The following is a 26389-nucleotide window of genomic DNA, read 5'->3' as shown; positions in this document are numbered from 1 at the left end:
TTTGTATTTTGTTTTTGTTTTTTAACCAGTTTATCCAGTGGATTTCAAAGATAACTAAATTGATTAAGGACTTTTTCTTCACTTAGCCTAAGGTTTGTGATTGATTTAATAGAAAAGAGTTCTTACTTGGCTAACATGTCAGGTTGCAGCATCTTGACCCTTTAAGGAGGATGGAATGATTTGATTGATTGACTTAATTACCACCATCCCTGATATTACACTAGACTATAATCATTATACCTAAAACCATAGTTCTGAGCCCAAACAGTCATGAGCCAAAAAATAGTATTTTCTTATTTACTGGCCCCCTTAGGCCAGCAAAATAATGACAGAAAAAGTTTCCAAATATAGCAATGGTTCATTTATATGGAATTCAGACCTTTAATCCACCTCATATAGTCTAAGTATGCCCACCAGCCCAAACTTAGACCAAAAAGACCTTTGAGCATTAAATAGTTATCACAAAAGCCCATGTGCTTTATTTTTCAAAGAGGAGTCAGTCTTAAAGTCTTCACCCAGGTAATGGTGAGTAAAATATAATAGCAGATTACAAAAGCACCATGGACACCTTGACAGCAACTAAAAATCACAACTGATAGTAGAGAGAGGAGGAAAAAAATATAAAAAGTCAATAGATTATACTGATTGAGAGTTTATAATACCATATTTCACAGCACAATCATCACACCCTGGGTTTTTTTTTTTCAGTCCAAAAATTGGTTTACAACCTTTCATCACGTAATTGTCACATGGTATAATTCTGTTCATCATGCTGCTTAAAAGGTAAACAGAGCATCAATGTATTTACCAGTGGCATATAGATGTGTTTTTATCTCTCTCATGTATTGCAAGCCATGAGCCTAGAATTCTCAGCGCATATGCATTGTCAATATTCAATTTTAATGTATATTCCCGAGTATTCTGTGCACCAAATCTTGCACAAAAGACAGTTTAGTAATAAATGATTTTTAAGTAATACCAGCAAAAAAGTTTTTTAAGCTTTACATAATGTTCACAACTCTACTTTTTTGCAGAAAAAATTTGCCATAAAACCTGAGACAATTATGAGGTGAAATATCAATGATTCTCCAGTGAAATACTGTAGTGCCTTGCATGTAACAGGTAGGCCTTTTGAGAAGGACAAGCCCTCAATCCCACTGCAGAAGGTATTTCTGTGTATTCTAATTTGGAAATTCGAATTTATTTTCCCCCTCTTTTTTTTTTTTCCAGTCCGGACCTGCAATTCCATTGGTGTAGGGCATTTCTGTTAAGGAAACCACTACTAATACAAATCTGCAACCTCTCTGTAATTTAAGAGTTGCCCAGGGACAGTGAAAGGTTAAGACACTTACCCATGATCACCCAGTCAATAAGTGTCAGAGGCAGAACTTGAATGCAGATCTTCTTAACTGCAAAATGGCTCCCTGTGCACCAAACTACACTACCTTTCTTGGTCACATATAATTAGATTTTGTACTACTCCTATCTGCATAACACTACCACATATTTCTGATATTTTGAGTTACAAATAACTGACTTATAGATGAACTTTTAAAACTCACCCCACTCGAATGTTAGGGGCTATCTGTATTCTATTTTTTACATTTTAATCTGTGTAATACCTTTTTAAAAGATTTCCATATAAAATGTTTTTAAAAGCATATTTTGTCACTTAAAAGAATAATCTTCAATTACCTTGGAAGTTCTATCCCTTAATAATTTTGGATAAATAAGGCACTAATATGCAAATACTATTGAATTTTATGATCATTACTCCTCCTACTACCACTAATTTTAACTGTCTCTTCTGTACAGGTCTGCCTCATTTTATAGAAACCTGAGAAATACAGAAATAGAAAAGAGGGAACTGATTATGTACTCATTAACTAAAGATGCCCCTGACAGAATTATCAGGTTCCTCTGTTTCTGGAAATGTGACACTGCACCCCCAATATTTTTGAGCCAGAAGGTCCCTTAAAGATCATGTAGACCAATGCTGTAATTTTATGGATAAAGAATTAATCAGAGCAGATCAGTCACTTTCCTAAAGTTAGCATGCTAGCGAAAGTACTGGAATGGAAACCTAGACGTGTTCTAGGCTTCTAGTTTAATGATCTTATCGTCATGCTACACTGCCCTGTTTCAAGGTATTTTTACATATATACAAGTAAATGTTCTATCATTCACTCATTTTGAATTTCTGCTATAAGAGACCTCAAAGTATAAATCTATTCTATAACATCCCTTACAAATGTTCATTAAATTTCCAGGCTTTAACACTTCCAGCATAGATAATTTACTATCTCTGAAGCAAATCCAGTCCATTTTGGACAACTCTACTTGTTAGGAACTTTCATCTTAGCAGTCCAGCTCTCTGTTTCCCCATAACTTCCATCCATTTGTCCTAATGCAGACCTTTGGATCCACTTGACAACATTTCATATCTTTAAGGGATAGTTAAAGGAATGGCTGATATTCATTTTGGGAAAGAGAAGACTTAGAAGGGATATAATAATTGTCTTCAAGTATTTCAGGTTCCTTAGGTGATGTGTTTTCAAGTATCCTTGAAGTATTGAACTCTAGTTGGTAGTGGGGATGGGAGAAGATAATAAAGATTTCATTCAAGAAGATGATGAATTTGATGCATTAGGAAGATTAATCTCATGGTTGGATATAGGTTAGTGGTGTTAGAGAATACCTGTAGTGAGACTTCCTGGTTAATAGGATTTAGAGCTCAGAGGTTAAGTGAGAAACAGACCTTAGAGACCATCTAATCTCATCATATTTTTATAGATAAGGGAAGTGGTGCCCAGAGAAGTTAAGCTTTCTACTTTAATAAGTAATGAAAGCATGAATCTAGTCTAGGCATTCTAGATATTTAGTGATAAAGGTCAGAGAAGAGACTTTAGAGGTTATCTAGTCAGCAATATCAAATTCAAATAGAAACATCCCTGTGCATCACATATTGATCTAGAAAATTACCAATTAACATTATCCGTTTTATATTGACAGGGCAGCTAGGTGGTGCAGTGAATAGAATGCCAGGCTTGAAGTCAGGAGTACTCATCTCCCTGAGTTCAAATATGGCCTCAGACACTTACTAGCTATGTAACCCTGGGCAAGTCACTCAATTCTGTTTGCCTCAGTTTCCTCATCTGTAAAATGATCTGGAGAAGGAAATGGCAAACCACTCAAGTATCTTTGCTAAGAAAACTCCAAATAGGGCTATTAAGAGTTGGACACTACTGAAATGACTCAACAACATGTTGTATTTTTATTTTTGTTAAATATTTCCCTATTACACTGTAATCAGGTTCCCACTCCAGAGTTTTTCGGGGCCCATGGCTGCAAGTTTGAAACTTCTGAATTCTATAGTTGAAGAAAATGAAGCCCAGATATATTGTTATTTCTACTATGTCATGCTTTTCATTCTGGGAAGAAGGACCTATTGTAGTACTTTGGGTATAAGGTGATGAAAGCTAAGAGTAGAAGGAGTAAAGAAACCTGATATCGATTACAGAGGGGCAATACATTCAGTGTAAAGAATATCTATGTAGATCTATACCTATATAGCTATATAATCTATATATGTCTATATCTGTATCTAGCTAGATTAACATAAACTTATATCTAGAATATGAATTTATATTTATCTAACATAGCTATAGATACATATTTATCTATAACATGGATTTATCTATATCTATAATCTATTATATCTATAATCTAGATGAATCTAGAGCATATCCACATTATATTTATAAACTAGATTATGTCTGCATTATATCTAAGATCTAGATATATCTAGAGTGTATCTAGACATATCCAGATTATATCTGGATTTTACATGTAATCTATACATACATAGATATTAATATATTAATCTAGATGGATAAAAATAGATACATGTCTTATATGTATGTCTCTCTATATAAAAATTTATTGGAGAGAGAGAAAGAGGGGAGAGAGAGGTAGATAGAGAAATAGGAGCAGGTATAATTACTATCTCTATACTGTCAATTCTTAAATCTACCTGTCTTGCCCCAACCTCTCTGCTGACCTCCAATCTTGTATTTGCAACTGCTTTTCAGACATATCAAACTATATGTCCAGTAGACATCTTCAACTTAATATATTTGAAACACAATGTATTATCTTTCCCCCTAAACCCTACCTTCCTCCTACCTCCCTATTACTATAGAGAGTAACATCATCTTCCTAGTTCCCCAGGCTCACAGCCTAGGAGTCACCCTGGACTCCTCACCATCTTTCACCCCAATATCGAATCTGTTTGGAAGGCTTGTTGATTTCACCTTTGCTTTTCACCTCTTGAATGTGCCCTTTTTTCTCCTCTGACACTGCAGCTCCTCTACTGCAGACCCTAATCACCTAACACTTGGACTATTGCAGTATCTTACCGGTGGGTCTCCCTGCCTCAAATCTTTCCCCATTTCAATCCATCCTCCATTCAGCCAGCAAAGTGATTTTCCTAAATCAAAGCTCCTATCATGTTAGCTCTCTCCTCAGTAAACTCTAGTGGCTACCTGTTGCCTCCAAGAGGCAACTTTTTTACTTTTCTTTTTTTACTTTACTTTTATTTTACCTTTTTTACTTTTCTAATCTTCTTACACTTTACTCCCTAACTCTTACACTTCCATCTGGCAATACTGGTCTCCTGATTGTTCTATGAATTAGATACCCATCTCTCAGCTCTAGGCATTTTCTCTGGCTTTCCCGAATACCTGGAACACTCTTCCTCCTTCACATCAGCTACTTACCTCCTTGGCTTCCCTCAAGTTCCAGCTAAAATCCTAACTTCTAGAGAAAGCTTTCCCTAACCACTTTTAATTCTAGTGTCTTCCCTCTGTTAATTATTGCCCATATATAGCTTGTTTTATGTATATTTGTTTGTATATTGTCTCTCCCATTAGATCGTAAGCTTCTTGAGGGCAGGGATTGTCTTTGCCTCTTTTTTGTGTCCCCAGCATTTCACACAATATATGTGCTTAATAAGTGTTTATTGATTGATGTAGGGTAGATGACATAGATATAGTGTACAGGAATGTGGGAAGTTTGTTATTCTTGACTGTGTATTTGTTATAAGAAATTTGCTTTTTTTCTTTTCTTTTTTTTTTCAGTGGAGGGGTGGTGACAGGCACAGAAAATGGATTTCAGTTCATCATTTTAAATAAAAAGGTGGAGTACTATAAATATAAAATGCTGCATTAGCTTTCAGATGAAGTCACTGTATTATTAATTTTATTACTTTACTTTGTTACAAAAGAACTATAAAGAAGTAGGTGTAATCTATAAATATAATATAAAAACAAAACACCAATAATTTTTTTTAAAAAAAGAAAGGAAATGGCATGTATAAGAGACAGTGCAAAGAAAGAAAATGATAGGATATTATGACTGATAGACTATAAGGAATGATAGGAATAGATTTACAATAACATTTTTAACCTTTGTTGACAATTAATTATGGCCACTGACAGAAATAGGGAAGATGGAAAGGACAGCCATTTGGAATGGTCATGGGATTTAGATCTGGAATCAATCTTAGAGATCATCTATTCCAACTGCATCATGGAAGACAGAGGAAACAAAGACCATGCGAGCCTAAATTACCAACCTACAGTCATGCAGGTAGTAAATAGTAGAGTTACTATCTGGCTCTAGATATAGTGTTTCTGCTAGCTGGCATTGCATTGCCTTTCTGGTTATGAACTCTATTTTGAACATGTGAAATTAGAAGTATCATTAAGCTTCTGAATGGAGTTGCCCTATAGGCTGCTAAAAATAAGATATTGAAAGTTTAATAAGAAATTAAAGCCTGAGAAACTTGAGTCATCCTAATAGTAGCAACAATCAGACAAGGATCCACTAAGTGAGGAAAAGAGTGCATAGATACATACACACGCACATGTGTGTATGTATGTATATAGCACAAGACTAAATCTACATGGAAGCTAAGAGAAAAAAAGTTTCAAGAAGAACACAGTAGGCCACATTGACAGATACTATAGAACTCAAGGTCAAAGAGGACTAAAAAGTTCAATGGATTTAACAAAAAGGATGGTATTAGTAACCCAGAGAGCAGTTTCACTAGATTGATGTAGATCAGAGGGAATACTGATTGTAAAGTCTTAAGAAAGGACTCTGTGCAGAGGAATTTAAGGTATTTGATATAGAATTCTGTTTCAAGAAATTTGCCAGAGAAAGGAAATAGGATGATTTGAAACATCGGTGCCATCTTATTTCACACTCTTTCCCCTTCTTGTTCTCTACACTTCATTGACACCAGAATAATCACATTGCAATGCATGCATTTGTTTTATATATCATGTTCTTTTCCCTGCTCTATGGATTTGCTGACTCTGCAAACTTTGACTAAAATGAACTCTTTCCTCCTTCTAATCTCCACTTATAAAAATCAAACACATCAAAAAAAAAAAATCCAGCACAATCTTCAAGACTTAACTCAGATGCCACTTCGTGCATGAAGCTTTTCTTGATCCACCTTCTTCCCCTGCCAACCCAACTAGCTAGATAGAATTTCCTTTAGTGGGTCTTAGAGCAGTTCGCACCTCTCCTATGCCCTAATCTTAATGTGTTTTGTATTATAGCTTTTTAGGTAAGCCTTACTCTGATGTCTTCTTATACAATAGAGGAGACCCTGTGTTTTTAAATTCCATGCTGACAATGCAAAGTCTACAAAGCCGGAAAGATTTCAAGTATATTCTAGTAACAGACAATATTTGTTGTCTCAGGGCAACACAAATGAAATGTGAGATTCATCAGCAGGAAGTTAGCCACGAGGCGATGAATTCTTTGGCTGTGGCTGCTTATGAGATCAAGTGTAAGCATCAGCCTTCAGTCATCTACTCTATTCTCAGACTGCTTAAAGGGAGGGATGCACATTTCTTGTGAGGAAAGTTTAAACTACATATCCCATAGATACTTTTGTACCACAAGAACATCCTCATTGGTGAGTGGTCCTCTTGGGAGAGAAGAGGCACCAAAGTCGAAATGAACCCTGGAAGAAGGGAGATAAAGAGATGGTAGCTTACATGGATGGGGTATCCATAAGTCAAATTTATCCAGCTAGTTTTGGTGTCAATAGTAATAAGTAATTTCTTTTCCCTATATGAGGGATGCACAGCAGCTAGACAGAATTGCAAATGGCTTTCTGAACAATTGCTAGTCATAATTTGTGCCCTTCTAGCTCTGAGATAAACTTTGTCTCCTCTGCAAGAGTAGAGTTCCTTTGTCAAGCAGAAACAGCTTCCTGACCTGAATACTGATACCTGTGGTGGTGAACAAGTTACCCTAATGCTTATAGCTTCTCTAGAGTAAGTTCGTCGATAAAACAAGCAGAACTCAGAGCAGTCCATTGCTGGGTTGGAAGGAAACAAGGAAACTTTCACAGGTGTTGGAAGGGTTTGCTGCTACTATATGGCTGAATGGATAGAGCACTGGGCCTTGAGTTAGGAAGACTAGAGTTCATATCTAGTCTCAGATATTTACTAGCTGTGTGACCCTGGACTAGCTGTTAACCTCTGGCTGCCTTAGTGTCCTTATTTGTGAAAAAAGTGATAATTATAGTACTTACCTCCAAGGGCTGTTGTGAGGGTAAAATAAAATAACATTTGTAAAGTACCTGGCACTAGTAGGTACTTAATACATGCTTGTTTCCTCTCTGTTATACAGGTAAACACACTGCCATTTCTTAGGTAGGAGACACAGGAGGGATTCTAGCACCCCTCTCCCTAGTAGGTTCGCTTTTGAGCCAGTGAGACAGGAAGACAGGAATGGAGTCATAATAAGGGGTTAAATAAGCTTACTTTATTCTAGTCTAGTCTTCTCAAAGGGAGTTTGCTGATAATGGGAGCACCAGCGCTTACAGCATTCTCTAACAACTAAGGCCTGCATGAAGGTGGGGCAACTATCCCTCCATCTTAATGGGATCGATCAAGACAGGCACAACTTGTCCTCTCCCCTAAATCCCCTGAAGCCTCAATGGGAGCCTGTTGAGGCAGACACACAGATACCCCCTCCCAAGCCTTGATGAGGGCCGATCAAGGCACTCACAGCATTCCAGCTTGTGCACTCACCCCTAAGAGGGTCCCCAGTCACTGACCAGTACCCATTTGCTTTATAGGGAAGCAGACAAAGAAGGCGCACTGCCAGCAGCAGCCTTTCAATTTTACATTCTTCATCCCTATATCTATCACAACTGAGCAACAGAAAACTGTTTTGAACCATGATGGTGAGAACTTATATCTAACACCTGGGAAGTACAGGTTGTTATGGCTATGGATCCTCAGAAGAAAACTCTAAAAAATAACAACAAAAATCCAGTTCACACACACTAAAACTCACCTTACCTACATCTTCCCCCCAATAGATTTCCTTGATGTCATCGTGCTTCTATTTCTGAAGTTATTTTGCTTTCACCATCTTAAGAGATTCAGATGATTTATGAACAATATTTTGAATTTAAAAAGATAGGAGTTGCCAGTGAGTAGTGCCTAAAAAGGATCCAAAAGTACCTGTAATTTAGGTCTCATTCTTGAGAAGTAATAAGGGAAATAAGTCCCTGTGGGAAGAACTGAACTTTGTTCTACGATTTTCATCACAGAGGAAAAATACAAAATTATACTTAAATCTGAAGTTTCTGCTTTCATAGTAATGAGAAATTAGAAGGTTAGGGCACGGACATAACAGGCAGCAAACAATAACATCTCAAAACAAGACACGGACTATATCTTAATGGGAAAGAAACAACTAGTTACTTATGTAGAAGTGATTTCTGAACAACTGAGAGCAGGCAAACCCTCACTAGTGAGAATAAAAGTAAAAAATCAATACCAGATTAGAAAAACAAAGGATAAAGATGAAAAAGAACAACTCCAAAACTAACATTCAAACAAGCCATTGCCTGCAAAATATTGGAAATCTACTAAAAGTAAAGACACTGACACTGATGCTGACTGTCTTAAAAGAGTTTGACCAATATAGAGCCATCTCCACAACGAAAAGCCCCAAAGAATCCAGAAACCATCACACCTAACACTTGATCTCTTTCCCAGCAGAAATACAGAGCAGACAAGGGAACCAACTGACAATAAAACTCATTTGTAAAAATTACAGATAAGGATGGCAGATGATTAACTAGTCAATCAGTAAATTTAAACCCATAACAGTATCCAATGGGATAAAAATTTTAAAAAGTGAAAATGACACTTAAAAAAGAAAAAATCTGGAAAATTATAAATCAATCAAACAAACAATAAACATTTATCAAACACCCACTACTACGTGCCAGGCACTATGCAGCACTGCAGATACAGAAAGAGACAGACAATTTCTGTCCTCGAGGAGCTTATGGTCTAAATAGGGAGACAACATGTAAACAAACATATACAAAGGGAAATAATTAACAGAAAGAAGACACTAGAATTAAGAGGGGTTAGAAAAGACTTCCTGTAGAAGATGGGATTTTAGTTGAGACTTAAAGGAAACCAAGGAAGTCAGTAGGTAGAGTTAAGGTAGAGCATCCCAAGATAGTATTATTACCAAAAAGGCAAACAGTAACCACTGATGGATTAGAGCACTGGATCTGGAGTCAGGAAGACTTGAGTTCAAATTTGACCTCAGATACTTACTGGCTGAATGACCCTGGACAAGTCACTTAACCACTGTCTGTCTGTTTCCTCGATGTGAATAACACCTACCTCCCAGGATTCTTGTGAGGATAAAATGAAATAATATTTGTAAAGTGCTTAGTACAGTGCCTAGCACATAGCAAGAACTTAATAAATTCTTGTTCCCTACTGACCCATATGTCTACTTCTTATTTCGATAAACTATGAGCATAATCTAGATACCTATCAAGAATATCCTTGATTAAAATATGAGAAAGGAATAGGTGAGCTTTGATTTTCCACATGATTTTGTATAGTAGACCACATGTTCACAGCCATTACAATTGAGTGGTAGGGTAGAAACTAAAATATCCTGCTATGATTATTGTTTGTTGAGAATAAAAATGTATTTGATGCAGTAGAGCAATGCACAACTCTACGCATCTTTCCTTGGCATGTATGTCACCCAAGTATAGGTTAAGATAATAAAATATTCCTTGACAGGTTCCACTGTAGAGGTAACTTAAGCCAACAATCCTCTAATTATCAAGATCAAACAAAAAGAGGGACAATATGCTCACTAAAAGTATTTGTCATTATTGTGGAGAATGTATTGTATGGAGTCCAGAAGCAAGAGAGATTCGATTTTAGATAGTGAAGTTCACCAAGTGTTCCTGTCTGTGGATGATATCAAATATCAATTGTATCAAACCCCACAATACAATAGGACTCTCACAATGAGATCCATAACCACCCAAAAGAGACTGGCCTAACCATCCATACAGGAGAGACCAAAATGATATAGAGTACATGTTGCCCAGATTATGACACGCATTTCATTTCAAAGGGCAGTACAAAATTGGACAGTCATTGCAGATAGAAAATTATCTAGATCCCAGTAGAATAGGAGGAAGAGAGTAGGCTGGGTTACATTTGACAAATTGCACAATACTTTTAATAATGCCAAGCTGCTCCCTGACTCAACAACACTTCTTTTTAACCCCAGCATTCTCCCAAGGATGTTTTATGGATGTTAGTTATGAAAAATCACAATCTCTGAAGAAGCAAAGTTTGAAGTGGCTCAAAGGGAAGTAAAGAGATACATGGTGGGAGCTAAAATGAGTAGCTTCTGTGCATCACACATAATCTCTTGAGTTCAAAACATACATAATGGGAAAGGGGGACAGGATGATCGAATAGTAAATCTAAGGGATGACAAATTGAGAGTCAGAATGCTTCATTGATGCCTATGAAATGTTATAAGACCTGGATGAACGCCTCCAGTGTATTGGCTAAATGGTTTGTGGAATTTTTGTAAGAGGACATTGTCAAAGATCAAAGAGGATAAGAAGGCATTGATAGATTATTGTTTGTACCAACACTTGAGGGAATTACCAAGCACTTGAGGTAATTACCAGTTACCAATGACGGGGATAGTAATATAGATGGGATGATGGAGAGAGAGAGAGAGAGAGAGAGAGAGAGAGAGAGAGAGAGAGAGAGAGAGAGAGAGAGAGAGAGAGAGAGAGAGAGAGAGAATGAATGAGAATGCTGGACCTGGAGTCAGGAAGACCTAAATTCAAATCCAACTTCAGACATTTACTATCTATGTGACCCTGAGTAAGTCACTTAACCACTCCCTGCTTCTGTTTCCTCACCTATAAAATGGGGATAATAATAGCACCTACCTTTCAGAGTTGTAGTGAGGATCAAATGAGATAATATTTTTAAAGTGCTTTTCAAATCTTAAAGCAATATGCAAATTTTTGGTTATTATTATATTGTTGTTGTTATGTAAGTGTACCTACCTTATCTATACAACTAGATTGTTAGCTCCCTGAAGTTACATGTGTTGCCTTACTCATCTTTATATACCCAGCTGCTTAGCAAGTGTCTTACACATAGTAAATGCTTAATAAATATGAATTGGATGGAATTATTATAGGAGACAGCTGAATCAATAAAAGGTGATTTCACAACAGGAGAGATCCCTGTGTGGTTGAAGATCAAGAAGGAATCAATGAAGAGGGGGAGATTCAAAATACTGGAAAAGGAAGCAATAAAGGGCATCAAGATACCACAGTTTTGGGGAAAGAATAAAATCAGGGTTATAGGTATGATGCCTGCAGGAAAAAAAGAAGAATGCCTTTTCTTCAGAGACTAGAGAAAAATACAAGGGAGTGGGTTGTAGAAGCCAAAACAAGTTAAATTCAAAAGTATGGTAAGTAAAGTGCTTCATCACAGTGAGTGGCCTCCATTTTCATGAAGTAAAAAGGAAAATTATCTTTCTGTGGGGATGGGGTTGGTGATTTGAAGAACTGATTGGGAGGAAGAACAGGTAAGAATGGAAGGAAATGGAACTGGGGGCTTCTCAAACTTGGAGATGGTCTGGATTAAATGTTACAGAGGATATACCATGGGATCAAAAAGAAATGAAAATAAAGATAAGCAAGTGGCATTGAGCACCCAGGTGAAATCTGACAATATGACCTTGTAGTGGACCTGCCACAGAAGCAGATAAATGAGATTGTGTGGTGATCCTTTCTGTGACCCTTCATACTACAGTGATTGTTGTTTGTACAGATGTGTCTGGAAGGATTGATGTGGGACCAAAAATTCTCTCCACAATGCATACACATTCAGGTGGTCCTTTGGTTTACAGTCATTATTTGCAGAGCTGCAGAGCAAGGTATTGTTTTTAGTTTTTCTTCTATCAGTCAACACATATGTGTTGAGCACCCACTTGTAAGTGTAGCTTTGTGCTTGGTTTTCTGGATCTATCTGAAACCAAAGGTCTGGATGAAAACTGAATTTTTAGTTATGTATCCAGATTTCTTCTCATATTTGGATAAATTAGGGATATTTGGGAATGTTTAGATAATTAACTAGCTTTTTCCATTTTTCAACTGAATGTTTGGCATTATAGTAGATATAGACATAATTATTTCTGCTTAATGGATTTGCTGAAAAATATTCTGAATTTTGGAGAATCTTTCATATATATTTTATGGTAGGTAGTAAGGAGAATTGAGTTATGTCGTATTTGAATTATTTAACAAAATTTGACTGAAGTTTTATATTATTGTATTAATTATACAAATTTTTAAGTTCTTTTTCCAAGACACATATATTAAAAGATTTCAATTTGGATTATAAGCTTTCAGAAAGCAGCAACTGCATTGTCTTCTTCCTGATATCTGATTCCAATTCCTTCAGAATAGTACAACATAAGTACCCAATCATTGTTTACCTAACTGATGACTGAGTCCCCAACCTGGACTTGCATGTTTTCCAACTCTTAATCATTCACAATCCCTCCCTTCTTTGAATATATTGAACTAAGTTTGAGTATTTTAATCAAGGTGTGAATATCTTCAAGACTTTCTCAGTCCAAAATGCCATTACTCATTTAGTTCTCTATGTTACTCCTCAAAGCAGTTATTCCAAACCTCTTCTCCGTTCCATCCTCTTCATATCTCTCTCTTCCCTTTCTCCCTCTGTTGAGGATCTCTCACTTTACTGGGAAAATTGATGTCATTCAATCTGTACTCCTCCCCTTCTCTTTGTCTCAAAACCTCTTTATATCATCCCTCATTCTGAGTCTCTGACAATAAGACCTTTCTTCTTGCTAAGGCCAATACCTCTACATGTCTTTAATCCTATACACTCCTACCTTTCCAGCAGTTTGAGACCCCAAAATCCCCTTTCCCTTTTAATCTTCCATCTCTCTCTATCTACTGGTTCCTTCCATAGTGTCTTTAAACATGCTTTAGTCTTTGTTGTTATTGTTCAGTTGTGATTGACTCTGTGTGACCCCAAGGACAAATCTGTGGGGTTTTCTTGCTAAAGACACTGGAGTAGTTTGCTATTTCTTTCTCCAGCCTGCCTCCATCTCATAGATGAGGAACTACGGCAAAAATAGGTGTTACGTGACTTGCTCAGAGTCACACCATTATTAAGTGTCTGAGGCTGGCTTTGAACTCAGATCTTCCTGACTCCAGGCCTGGTGCTCTATTATCCACTGTACCACCTAGTTACCCTCTGTTCTAGTCTTACCCTTCCTTAATAAACCTTCACTAGATTTTGCCATCCCTTCAAGCTACTAGCCTATGTCTCTTATCCCTTTCTTAGTCAAACTTCTAAAAAAAAGGTCTGCACTCACTGCCTGCATTTCCTCTTCCCTCACTCATTCTTCAGCCGTTTGATAGCTTTAATCCTCATCACTCAACTGAAACTGCTTTCTCCAAGGTTACTCTTGATGATTTAAGAGATTAAGGGCTGGGATTACATTTGATTCATATTTATTCAGTACTTCATACAGTTTTGTACATAGTAGGTGCTCAATATATACATGAATGAATAATGTGTATGTATATATCTGTGTGTGTATGTAATACATGCATATTTAACCAATCAACCAGTCAATAAACATTCATTAATGTTTACTACTACCACATACCAGGCACAGTGCTAGGAGACCTGAAGACCAAAATGAACTGATGGTTACCCTCAAGGAACCGACATTCTATTGTTGGAGAGAACAAGTACACATAGAAGTGTATACATAATATGACAAGGTAACTTTGTGGGGGATAATTAGCAGCTAGGGGGATCAGGAAAGGCCTCATATAGGAGGTGGCATTAGAAGTGATCTTGAAAGAAAACTAGGAATTCTAAGAAGTGTAGGTGAAGGAGTACTTACCAGGCATTGAGGATAATCATCACAAAGACACAGACAGGAAATGAAATATGTGTGAGGAACAGAAAAAAAACCTATTTGGTTGAACTCGTGGGGGAACAAAGAGTAGTAATGCATACTAAACATAGGCCAGAGACAGGGAGCAAATGCCTTTAAATACCAAATGGAGGAGTTTGTATTTAGCCCTAGAAGTAATGGAGGGTCAGTGGAGTTTTTTAAGTAAGAGATTGATGTAGTCAGACCCATGCCTTACAAAAATCTCTAGAGGAAGGACTGAAAAGACCAGAGGCAGGGAGATTAGTTAGGAGCTTCTTGCACCAGGCCAGGTGAGAGATGAGGAAGATGGGCAGTAGGATGGTAGCCCTGTGAGTGGAAAGAAGGAAACGATGCAAGAGATGGGGAAAAAGTGCGAGGAGTCAAGAATGGTGATAAGTTTATGGCCCTGAATAACCAGAAGGTTGGTGGTACTCTTGACAGTAAGAGGGAAGTTTAGAAGAGGATTGAGTTTGGTAGGAAGTGTGTGTGTGTGTGTGTGTGTGTGTGTGTGTGTGTGTGTGTGTGTGTGTGTGTTTGATTTATAGTAAATAGGAAAACATGCATCCTCTTCAGTGACCAGCCTTGGGGAGCTATTCCATCATAGTATCAGATAGCATTGTTAGCTGAATTTAAGAGTCCTCTTAAGCATTTCTCCTATGGTACACTCAGGCAGTGAATCTTAAGCAATTTCCTTCATGCAGACATTCCTGTTTACTAATTGTAATCAAGTAACAGCCTCTTGTTTTATAAACATAGTGTTAAATGTTGATCATTTTTTCACTTTGAGATCTTTAAAGAACTTTTTTATCTATCATCCTAAAATGACCTTGACAATCTCAAAGCTGATATCATTTACATAGACAGGTGACTTCTGGTGTCAGTTTCAGTCTCTTAAGGAAATAAAGGTTTAACATTTATTTAGTCAGGAGAAGAAATTATTTTAGAGTCATTTTTTGAACTGTCTCCAAGCAATGATATGACCCCACCAATTCTTAGTACACCAGATCACTGGGGTGCAGGCTGATCTGTGTGGGTCTAGGGAGCCCCTTTAATTGGATGTTGCACATTGCCACAAATCTTCTAAACCAGGATTCTTACCCACTGCACATATCCCCTAGGGATGTTCTTCAATGGAGTTTGAGGGCTTAGAAGGAACTAGATCTCTCTAAGGTTATCTACCCTTCACTGTCACTGTTCAGGCTGAGAATGAGGCAGAAACCATCCCTCCAGACAGAACTAGCCAGACAAGGTTCCCTTTTACTATGTGCGAGAGTCCCAAATTAAGCAATTATCCCAAGAGTATGAAGAGCCAAATTAGGACAAGAGGAAACATCCTACATTACAGTAAAAGGTTTAGATTAGACATAAAGAAAACTCCATGACAGCAAAGGTAATTAAATAATTATACTACCAAGGTAAACTGTGGTTTGTTCCCTGGGAATCTTTAATTAAAGATAGTGAACCATCTGCCTTGGGTAGTTAAGCTGTAGCCATTCCTTCTAGCACTAAATTAATAAATTGAATTAATTGAATTAACAAATAATAAATTCTTCAAGCCAAACTGATATCAACAATCTTCAGATTTGAGACAATCTATATCAACAGCAATAGAATACTTTTGATGTACTTAAATGTAAACTTAAAAATTTATTTCCGAACTTGTCATATGCCCTTAAACAAAACTAGAAAGAAAACAACAACAAAAATATAGGACATGTGTTTAAGATAATATGGGGAAAATGTATCTCTCAGGGCCTGAGTCTAGGACCTAAAGGGGATCTGTGTTTTTCCAGCAACAGCAAGAACATCATTAACACCAAAATAGAGCAGGGAGCTGTATTCACTGCCCTGATTTAGGTGTTAGTGATGCCATCAACTGCAGCTGGGGAAACACTGAAGCTTAAGATCTCAGCAGGTAAAGGAAGGAAGAAATGCCTTTCAACTGCCATTAAGTCTGGAACTAAAGAAGGAGGGAACAGAATACCACAGGTAAGTGAAAACGCTAGATGATTCAGACTTTTTCTCTAGACAAGGATTTCAAACCCACTCTTCTCTCTACCCCTTCCCCCAACCTGATCATTTTGGCTAGGGTGCTTGATAGTCACTTTTCTTCTCTCTGTTTCTGAGTAAATAGCAAGCAGGAAACTGGACCAAAGAAGGCAGAGAAACCGCGTAAGGAAGAGAAACCGAAAAAAAAGTTATGTGGTTGAATCAGAATCCAAATAATCTGTCACAAAAAAATTGGGCATTGTCAATCTGTTATTCTACATTTAACTTCAGAAATTCTCATAAGAACTAGGAAAGTAACCAGAAGCGATTTCACTTTGCATAAAGATATCCTACAACTAGTTTTCATGAGGGGTAAAGTACATTGAAAAAGCATGTATTTACTTGAAGATCAAACTGGAAACTATTTGAGTGACCTATATCATTATGGAATACTAGACTGGGATATTCCAGGATATGGCTGGCTGTATCAGAACAGCTCAAAAGGGACAGAGGAAAGAGTGAGTTTGAGATAAAGATGGTAGGAGCTGTCTCTGCCCCTTCAATTCTTTTATGTTAATTTTAACTGATCTACATTAAATAGATTGCTCTTTTTTTCTTTTCATTTTATCAAGTCATTTCGAGTCCTTGTTAGTGGCAATCCTAAGCACCTACATTGGTACAGAATTATTCTAGATTTACCAAGCACTATAGATCTCTTAAACAATAAACTGATGTTCACTTGCTTGAAAAATCAAAATGATTCTGGCAAAGTAGATCTTGAGGGGGAAAAAAAGATATTACAATAATAAATGATTCACCCTTTCACTGGTGGTACTTATACAATACCTGATTCCACTTGAGAGGCCTCAAGTCTTATTATGTGGATAGCCAAGAAACAACTGGTCCTACCATTATATTAAATTGCCCTCCTTCTCGTTCCCTTTAATGGGACCACCCAATGGCAATAGTCTGTTAGTCTCAGCATGACTGCCTTTAAAACTGTACTGAATATTTAGCCTCCTTGGTCCTCAGTTTCCTCATATGTAAAATAAAGGATTTGGACTAGATGACCTCTGATGACCTCTAACCTCCTTTTCATCTCTAGGTTTCTGATACTGTGATAAAGACAAAGTAGACTGAAACTTTCATTAAACGTTAGACAGAGGAGATTTAACTATTCTGTTAAAGTCTTCCACTAAAGGCCTACTCTGGTGCCTCAGTGTGCAGTGGAGGTAACCCTTAGTTCTCAAAGACTTTTGCTAATGGAGCACAAGCTCTGGTAAGTCTTTTAGACCCTTGTCACTTGACTGCCTTCAATACATTCAGAGGGGCCCATTGCCAGAAGGTTGGTCAACAAGAACAGGAGTTTTTCATCTATAATTACTGATAAAAAAACATGTAATGCATAAAGAAGTTTTGATCTGTGTGACTGGAGTTATCATATGATTTAGAGTTATAAGGCACTTAAGAGATCATTTATTCTTACCACCTTGATTTATAATTAAGAAAATTGAGGTCCATAGAAGACAGGTAATATGCTCAAGATCACAGATCATTCCATAGCAGACACAGGTCCTCTGATTCCAAATAAAATGCTCTTTCTACTCTACCATACCTCTATGAAATAATGGATCCTTGAAATATGAAAGTAAGTTAAAGAATCTACAAAAATACCCAGAGACATGGAGACTTTTCAAAAATAAATTTACAATAGAAATCAAATGGACCAATGTGAACAATTTAATACTGATAGTTATACATATGGATTTTTCCATTTGATGGTGACCCTAATGATCATGGGTATGCTAGATGTACTAAAGGAAATATCCAAAAGGAAGATCTTCTTCCAATGTTAGGATGCACTGGGATTTCATAATATAGTCTGCAGTAGAAAACATGCAGCTGTGTTTTATTGAGAGCCAGCACTGTCTACTGGCCCACCTACTTGCCTCTTTATTAGCATTAAACCTTCAGCATTATCATTAAATATTCAGGAAGACCTGAGTTCAAATGTGGCCTCAGACTAGCTGTGTGACTCCTTGGGCAAGCCACTTAAACTCTGCTTGCCTGTTTCCTCAACCATAAAATGGGGGTTAATAATAATATCTACCTCCCAGGGTGGTTGTGAGGATCAAATGAGATAATATTTGTAAAAGTACTTAACTCAGTGCCTGGCATATTGTAGGCACTTAATAAATGCTTGTTCCCTTATATCTTTCCTAATATAATGAGAGTGCTTCCTTGCTTTGCCTAGAAAAATGTGATTCACCTTGCAATGAAATGACTCGTAAGAAATGTAATGAATTATTAATCCCTCTTAGCTATTGTGTTAAGCCATTTGTTCCTCAGAAATGCCACTAACAGAGAAAATTTTAAATGAATCTTAGCTTTTTAAAAACTCTTCGATTTACAAAAGTGTATTAAATCTCTAACTCCCCAGAGCAGCTACAAATGTAGTTTTCTAAAACTAAATATATTATTTTGATTTCTAAAGCTGAAATAAATATTTTATTCCCTACCCCCTGTGTTGGAGGGCTAACCAGATTTTAGTTTGCCTGTAAAATTCAGGTAAACCTTTTACAGGATTATTTGAAATTTCAGGTCCCAAGAAAATAATTTATAAGAATAGGCAAGTACAGGAATCTCTGGTGTATTTTACAAATTAAAGACAATGATCATTGCTAAGTATGGAAAATTATGATATCTTTTTTTGCTAGATTTGACTAGAGGTCAGGGGTCAAGTCTGTAACACTAAAAGTGAAAGAAATGGAAAGTCAAGGGTCAAGTCTGTAACTCCAAAAGAAAGAAATGAATGATCTGAAAAAAAAAAACTACTAAGGTATGGATTACGAAAGGAAAAGTATAATGAGGAACTATGTCAATCAATGAAGAGAGAAAACAGCATAATTGCTATCAATATTTTCTTCTTCTTCTTCTTCTTCTTCTTCTTCTTCTTCTTCTTCTTTTTTTGTTTTAGGCAATGGGGTTAAGTAACTTGCCCAGGGTCACACAGCTAGTAAGTGTTATGTGTCTGAGGCCAGATTTGAACTCAGGTCCTCCTGAATCCAGGGCCGGTGCTCTATCAACTGTGCCACCTAGCTGCCCCTAATATTTTCTTCTTAATGTTTAAGTATGTTACTTTAATACATTTCCATTCCTTGAATAATACAGATATCAAAAACAAAATACAGACGAATAAGGGGCAATGCACATGATACACAAACACTTATAAATGAAATATAAAAAATAACTTAATATCTTAAAATATCCTCTTAGGAATCTCTAAACAGAAGAAAACAATGGGTAGAAAATTTTTAAAAAAATGGAATTTGGAGAAATAAGCCATGGATTTGAACCCCATCTCTCCTACTTACTGCCTGCATGATCTTAGGTAAGTCATTTCTCTGTAATTCTCAGGTTAATCATCTATAAAAATAAGGATATTGGACTAGAATATCTCTAAGGCTTTTTCCTACAATCAAACAGATGCCACCTCTTGAATATTGGCCTACAGAAACCAAAACTCACAAAATGAGTCCAAACAGGATAGTATATGGTATACTTCCTTGAAGACCAGGTGATGTTCTAGCCAATTTGGGACTCACCATGAAGCTATAGCTGGTGAAATGTGATAAACATTACTTTAGTGAGAAATAAGTATTGAAAGTGAGTGGATGGATCCAGTGAGCAGCAGCCTGAAGAGGAAAAAGACAAAATGTATATCACTGGATATCTTGAAAAGAATGAAAAATATGAATATTGGAAGATAAAAATGCTTAACATTTGACAGAATTCCTTCACAGATCAGCAGTTTGTCTGCAATTTGTGGTCTTAGAGAGTTGCCTAGAGTAATGAAAACTTAAGTGACTTACCAATGGCCACATAGCTAGTATGTATTAGAGACTGGGCTTTAACTCAGGTCTGCAGGAAGCCAAGGCTAATCCTCTGTTAACAAAACCAGGCTGCCTAAATATTAAGAAATTAGCATTTCTACACTAGACCTATTTTATTTTATTCCATTTTTTTGAGAACATAAGCTTGTACAAATATCATAGTACCTATAAAAGAGACAAGAAAAAAAGGCAATTTTATTTCCTAGACAAGGAGGATTTTATTTTTTTTTTGTTTACTATTAAGTGTTCATCTTTCTGTATCATGTTCTGAAACCAGCAGATGGATCAATTACCTTAACTTCAACACATTACTACTTCCTTGGATCTGTGATTTTGTGAATAAGGATATTCCCATCACTGAAACATATCAAAACTCCTCTGCAACTTGGTAAACAGTCTTTTGTGCTGCTGGTGCCCCAAAATTCACCAATCCATGTCTAACATATTGGTGATAAGCCTCTTTGTATTTACTTATACTGGGCTTTTAAACTACAGAGATAGATGGTCCATTTTCAGGCCCATGTCTTAAATCTTTCTATCTTGGCAAAACCAGTAAGTTGGTTTTCCTTTGGTATAATCTTTGTGTACTGAGAGTTATACACTGTTTTTGTCTGTTTGTTTTGTTTTGGGAACTAGGACTCCCTATGTCACTCAGGCTGGAAGTGCAGCAGTCATATGTATGCTTGATCCAAATGCTGATTGGTATGGAAGTTTTAATCTGCTTCATTTTTCAAATCTAGGCTAGTTCATTTCTCCTTAAACAACCCAGTGGCCATCTACTCTGGGAGACACACCATACTGGTGCCAGACAATATGGACATCCAATTGCCTTAGGCCCCACTGTAGCTAAGAACTCCTGAACTGAAGTAATAAACTAGCCTCATCCTCCCCAGCTATAAGAATGACAGTTGTATGCTACCATATCTGGCTCTCCATCCTATATTGGGGCATTTGAATAGGATTTTTAATTAGATTATATTTCAGTGTGAGAGAGAGAACAACAAAAGGATGAGTTTATTAGGGAATGAGAAACAATAACATAGGGGTTCTCGCTCTTTTTTGTGTCATGGACTCCTTTGGCAGTCTGGTGAAACCTATGGATCACTTTTCCAAATATCATTTTTAAATGCATAAAATAAAATGCATAGGATTACAAAGAAATTCAATCATATTGAAATACAGTTATCAAAATACTTTTAAGAATAGTTTATTAACTCCAGTTTAAGAACCCCTGCTGTAAAAGAGCATTGAGTTGTAAATGTGGGTCTTTAATCAAGGAAAAATATATGAAACTGCAACAAAGAGTGAAAATAAATTTGGCATGTCTTTCTCTAAGTTTCAAAAATGTGAAAAGCTTTCTTTAAAGATCTGATGAGTTTTCTGGACTGTGAATATACATTGGCTTTGAAGTTGTTTGTGACAAAGGGTAAAAATCTCAAAGAGACTCTTCACAGAGCACAAATGTGAGCTATAAGGGACTACAAGGAAATGGTACTTTGGCTTGGCATAACAGGGTTATTGGTGGGTGTGTGCATCTAGGGGGAGGGTATGCTTAATTTGTATGGTTGGAATCAACTATTAAATCTATTCCAAACATTGAAGGGGAATGAAATGTTCAATTTTCCTATAACTTAAGGGGAAAATGGATTTTCATTTATGAATTGAGGGCAGGGACTGTTTTCCATTTTTGCTTTATATCTCAGTACCATCTACCTAGTAGGTATTTAATAAATACTTGTTAAACTGAATTGAATTGAAACTGCTTCAATTTATAGTTGAGTAGTAGAGGAAAAGCATCAGAACCATGATCACCATGGTGAGAACATAAAATATTGTTTAAAAATAATATGTATTTATATACATGACCATGTGTACTCATAAGAAAATTTCCCCTGTATATATTTACCTTTGAAAGATTGGTTTTCAGTTAAATGAAACCCTAAAATCCATTTTCACAGGCCTGGAAGGCTTCTAAAGGTTAGGGGATAAACTAACAGACCATTCCATAGAAATGAGTATCTCATTTGTTAAGCACTCCAAGGTAATTTAGCTTTCCCTGAAAATTTTGTCTTCCAGTCTCCCAGTTACCTAAGACTTATCTGGTCAAGAACTCATGAAAATAAAGCAAGCAGCTGATTGACACTAGTACCTTCAAATAGTCTAAGGGTTGCTGAAGAGGAAAGTGTTAGAAAGCCAGACTTACCCAAAGGTCATTAAATTTTAATTCTCAAAGCAGTTAAATGCCAGCAGCAGATAAGATGGCTAGCCCATTAGTAACTGACCTCTAACCCACAAGAAGAAAATGCTGTAGGATCAGAGATTTAGAGCTGGAAAGTACCTTAAAATCATCTTCTTTCTGATTTCCAGATAAAGGCATGGAGGCCCAGAAATTAAGTGATTTACTGCAGGTTGTAAATCCAGAACTAAACCTAGGTCCTTTGATTTTCAGTCTGGCCTTTTTTTCAATTATACCATGCTGCCTCAGAAATGCTATTTCAGTTTCCAAACAATTTCATTCCCTGTTCTTTATCTTTTTTATTATCAGCTCCCTTTCTGATAATCCTGGATGTGGAGGGCTTAAAAGGGAAGAGGATAGCTAATTCATATTCAGACCTTTTGAAACTAGGCTTTCCAGTTTTGTGAATCATAAGGAGTAGCTGGGTGTCTAAATCTGAATCCTGGTGAAAAAATATGATTATTTTGTATGTTCTAAGGATATTCAAGTAAAACACTATATATTTTATGGTGGAAAGAGGGGCAAGCTAGAGGTGCTCCACCCAGCTAGTCTATTCACATTGTTTGTGGGGAGAGAATAGCAAATTCCTAGCTAACATCTCGGATGCAAGGGAGCATATATTCCTGTCTACACCCTGGAAATTCCCACTTTCTGACTTTGTCATTGGGGTCCTATAAGCAATAGTGGCAAGAATACTAACTTGGAATCACAGGTTATCAGGTCAAATGCCAACTCTGCTGCTTGCTAGCCAACTTGGGCAAGTCAGTTAGCCCCACTGAGTTTCAACTTCCTTATTTGTAAAAGGAGGATTGTTATATCTGTACTATTTAGGTAGTTAGTTGGTTCAGTAGGTAGACCACTGGGCCTGAAGTCAGAAGGACCTGAGTTCAAATCCAACCTCTGACACTTACTATCTGTGTGACCCTGAGCAAGTCACTTAACCTTTATCTTCCACAGTTTCCTCAACTGAAAAATGGGGACATAATAGCACTTACTTCCCAGGGTTGTTGTGAGGATCAAATGAGATAATAATTGTCAAGCCCTTAGCATGGTGCCTGGCACAAAAAATACTTATACCCTTATTCCTTATTCCCTACCTCACCAGGTTGTTGTTAGCACCATAACATTGTCTTGTGATCACACTTCTTAATTGTAACACAATGTAAATGTAAGCTATTATTTCTATTTCTTTCTGGGAGATGGTTGTGGTATTTGTGGGCTGGGAAATTCCTACTCCTTTGCTTGGAGATTGTAACCGAGCACCCCAAGGTGAGTATAGCAATGAATAATAAATAGAAAGGGCATTGGACTTGGAGTCAGAACCCCAAGTTTCAAATTGTTTCAAGAATTAAATTAAATAATGTACGGAAAGTTCTTGATGACCCAAAGGGGCTATATTATGTAAACAAGTAGAATGTGGGTTTGCCTTTTTTCTCCCCAGCACAACCAGTCTATGAAAAATCATATTTCATAGGATCATAGGCTTTTAAGGTAAAAGGAACCTTAGGAATCATCTAGGACAACTGTCACATTTTAGAGATTTGAAAACTGAGTCAAACAGAAGTGGCTTGCCCCAAGTCACACAGATAGAAAGTCATGGAATTCTCCCTAGAGCCCTGGCCTGTTGGCTGTGAGGTCAGTACTCTTTCCACTAGACTGCAAAATAGAAAGTGAGTCATCACTTCACAAAAATGATTAACAGTAGAACTACTTTAAATAGAATGTCCCCGTCATTCATTTAAAGGGTAATTTGAGTGGAATCTATATGATTTACAGACAACTTTTCAGGAATTGGAAAGTACACCAGTGTCACCTGCAGACCAAATAACTAGCTAACAACTAATACACCAACTTGGGAAAAATTGTTGACATTCAACGCCCAAACACAAGCATCCATTCATAAATGTAAACTAACTCAGCCAAGATCAGAACTGCTATTTGCAAAGGACAAAGTTACTCATAGTCAATCACCTGGGGAGAAGTATGCCTTGCACACAGAATATATAGGCCATACCACATTCTCAACATATAAATGAAACCCTCTTTTAAAGAACCAGTTTTCTTCACATACTACAGTAGGGGTTTATTCTAAGATGCCCAGCTTTCATCTGAGACAAAGTCATTTTTGGAAAACTAGTTTTTTAGTGTATGGCTATTTAAAGACTATGCTCACTTGAAAATACTAACTTAGATATCAATATTTTTTCTATAACACCCAAAAATAAACAACCTTGCAATTAGGCAGACCCCAGAAGTCCTTTCTTTTTACAGCATTCTTTCTGCCAAACTGTACTGAAATCCCATGCCAAAAATCATTTAAAGTGATACCCTAATTAAGGCAAATGTGTTTAAATGTTTCTATTCAAATTTTTACCCACACTTTCTTGTTTATATCCTTGTACTCACAAGCTACATTACACCACCTGTTGTAGAAACAATGGGCAGTTTCATAATTCTTAAAACTCTTCTTTCATTTTTATGGGGACCTTTTAAAAATAATCTCCTTATATAAGATAAATACTGTTTCTAGTAACATATTAAACAATTGCAGGTTTATAATATTAATGTATGTTAAAGAAACTAGAAGAAACCTAGAGAGATGACATTGTTTTCTGGCTCAAGTAATGGCCTCTAGTGATTATTATGATAATACTGATGAATATTATTTATTAATGTAGCATGGAAAACATAAAGACATATGTAGATATAATTCAGCAAATAGATATTAATAATCCTTTTGAGCAGCACCAAATATGGTATTTTGATTTTTAGACTATATGGTAGTTATCATATTCTCAGAAGATTAGACCTCTCCTTAATCATCAATAAATGGTCTCTTCTACATATCTTTTATAGCCATATTATTTAATAGAAAAGTGAGGATGTGTTTTTAAGTAGCCAAATGTGTCAGTATAATATTATAGTCAGATCAGTCTGTACAAGCATGGCCTATATTAGGCTGTAAAAGAAAAACTAAGCCATGAGAATCATACTTCCAGTTTCACTAGAATTTTTTTTTTGTTTTAGGTTGAGGTTTTAAAAAAATACTAGACATTTAAAATTTAAATTTAATAATAAATTTTATGTAAACATGAGCTCCATCAAGGAACCCTCAAAATTTCCAGAGAAATAGTCATTAAATGCCATAGAACGGAGAGCTTCTAAGTGCCTGAAAAAACACAAGATCAGTAACACCACCTAATCTCTATCATAATTCACAATTTATAGGCAGAGGCTAGCTTTCCTTTGGAAGATATAAAACAAAAGAGGATTTCATTGAATACAATCAACATGAACTCGACAAACACAAGCATGGAGATGATTTTTAAATAATAAAATGACCATTGTGTTAGATTCTATTATGTATATGATAAATGTTTTCCAGCTTACCTGATAAAAAGAGAATTGCAAATCACAGCACAAAGCCCAGCATCCAAGAAGATTACAGGATAATGTGCCTTCAAAGGCAGTTGTTGAGGTTTTTAGCCACAGAGGTTTACAAATTAATTACAATTTTCTGCATTCTCTGTGGACAAGAAAACAAAGAGACCTTTCCAGAATCCTCTCTGCTTCTGCCTCCGCTTCCTGTTCTGAGTCTCACTCTATGGTACCCAACATATATGAGAAAACGGCTTGGAAAAAAAAAAAAAGAAAGAAAAAGCAAGCGGCTACCTAACAAGTAGCTCCATCTGCTGGTCACAAATCAGGAAAAAAGGAACTGAGAACTAACCCGTTCATCATTTTTTCCCCTTAACCTGAGAAGTGAGTTTACCTAAAACAACCAGTAGCTATGCATTGTGTAGTGCAAAGAACGTTGGACTTAGAGTCAGAAGACCTGGATTTGAATCTTAGCTTCTGGGTTTGTATCTCAGTGGTTTTTAACTGT

At 36.5% G+C, this 26389-nt stretch overlaps 1 protein-coding gene across 1 annotated transcript in view; it reads right to left on the bottom strand.

The window, feature by feature from the left end:
• The window catches only part of SCN3A (sodium voltage-gated channel alpha subunit 3), a 141650-nt gene extending 115572 nt beyond the window's left edge, over window positions 1-26078 (bottom strand). Inside the window, exon 1 of the mRNA XM_020990844.2 lies at window positions 25894-26078. The gene's annotated coding sequence lies outside the window, so the exon portion shown is untranslated. The remainder of the gene's footprint in view (window positions 1-25893) is intronic.
• Window positions 26079-26389: the final 311 nt, after the last annotated feature.

This window comes from Phascolarctos cinereus, unplaced genomic scaffold, assembly GCF_003287225.1.
Source record: "Phascolarctos cinereus isolate Bilbo 61053 unplaced genomic scaffold, phaCin_HiC Scaffold_726;HRSCAF=1367, whole genome shotgun sequence".
In the NCBI taxonomy this organism is placed as follows: Eukaryota; Metazoa; Chordata; class Mammalia; order Diprotodontia; family Phascolarctidae; genus Phascolarctos; species Phascolarctos cinereus.
This window is presented reverse-complemented; position numbering and strand designations above follow the sequence as displayed.